Source organism: Coenobita brevimanus, chromosome 4, assembly GCF_032717465.1.
Source record: "Coenobita brevimanus isolate Jiangsu-jjx chromosome 4, ASM3271746v2, whole genome shotgun sequence".
NCBI lineage: Eukaryota > Metazoa > Arthropoda > Malacostraca > Decapoda > Coenobitidae > Coenobita > Coenobita brevimanus.
This window is the reverse complement of record NC_136957.1, coordinates 3131390-3133260: the sequence shown is the minus strand read 5'-3', so window position 1 is coordinate 3133260 and position 1871 is coordinate 3131390.

The window sequence follows — 1871 nt, the reverse complement described above, 5'->3', positions numbered from 1 at the left end:
ATGATTGTGGATTTAATGCTGATTCCCGCAGTAGCTGTGCGGATAGTTATAAAAGTTAAAATTATTTTATGTGGACGAATGAACCACATTGTTATGGGCAGCAGAGAGCATTCACCAATAATTAACTATAACCAGATGAAATTAGAAGTAAACAACACAAAATATTATGAGAACGAAGATACAGCTGTGGTATCCTGAACCGCCTTGTTATCCAGGCCTTAATTATTGCTTCTCATACGTGCATTTTTTTCCCTTCAATCTCTGCCTCTGCTCAAGCTAAGCAGGGAATTTTTCCTTTCGCTGATGACGAAGGAGTTTATTTATCCCAGGATAACGTCTCGTCGGAGAAAATGAAAGATGGGTTTTATTCTGGGTAACGCCAGTTGACTTTGTCAAATAATTTGGCAGGCCGCGTAACTTCTGTTAAATGTCTTATGTTCGCATTTTTTTTCTCTCTCTGGTGGTTGACACCTGGAGATTTTTGGCGAACTCATAAGTATTTTTCTCATTAACTGGATATTTCTCTCTGGACAGAGAGGCAAATTACTTTCTTAAGCACAGCTTTTTGTTAAATCAACAGCATTTATCTCCTAATTCATTATTCCAACGAAAGGAATCCTATCTCTCTCTCTCTCTCTCTCTCTCTCTCTCTCTCTCTCTCTCTCTCTCTATATATATATATATATATATATATATATATATATATATATATATATATATATATATATATATCACAAAGCAAGGCAAGTTTTTGTGACTAAAGGAATATATAATCACACTGTGGCCTGTTTTCAATGAATCACAGGAATCCAGGGTTTCTCATCCCTTGCATTTCCCTGCGCCAGTCTGCCTCCACCTCATTATTCCAAAATTCACAGGCACCCACCATACACGCTCTCTCTCTCTCTCTCTCTCTCTCTCTCTCTCTCTCTCTCTCTCTCTCTCTCTCTCTCTCTCTCTCTCTCTCTCTCCTGTTAACAAATGAATGCTTCGAACTTGTTCACTCTATGTTCGCTGGTTCAGACCTACAGGAAGTCGTGGAGTGGAACCAAATATACATATTTATCACTTGCTTGGCTCTATACGAGAAACAAGTTATTAAATAATCAGTATGGTATATTCGTGTTATCAGAGTCAAACCTTCAAAGTAAATATTACTATTGCTTTATCCATTAGTACAAGCCCAAAGCTGAAGGGATATTTTTCGACAGAAATGCATCGAAGGCAACTTCTGTGCTCGTGAATGCGACGCTGCCACATACACAAGTTGGCTGGACGAGAGTGGTTAAGATCCCCAGTCCGCAATAGTACATGTAGCCGGTGTGACGAATTACCAAATCGGCGATCATCTACCCAATCTTCAGTTTTCATAGGAAAATTTTAACATTTTTATCACCATTTAGGTTCATTCAAACCTAATTGACTGAAATTCAGAAAAACAAAATTATTCCTAATATAAAACTTATTTTTTTTAAATCGGGTTTCAGAGCTAAGACGTACTAAAGTTAGCAAATAGCTCCCCTTCAGATCCTTAACACACATTGACAGACTTCTGTTTTACATAAATATTGCTTTAAAGTACAAATAATTTTATTTGCTGTAAATCAATATTTATACAAAACAGATAACTGTCAAGGCGAATTGTCAAGCTAGAGGCGAAACACTTTCACTAACTTAACAAATTTACGCACTGAATCCTGATTCTCTTAAAATTAATAGTTAAATTAAACAAATTTATACCGGATTTCAGATAATTAAGTGTGTATGAACCAATGGGGTGATAAAAATGATAATGTTCTCCAATTAAAATTGCTGATTTGGTGCTAGTTCGGTATTGATTCAGTAAATGGCCGCTGACTCGGTATTTCATA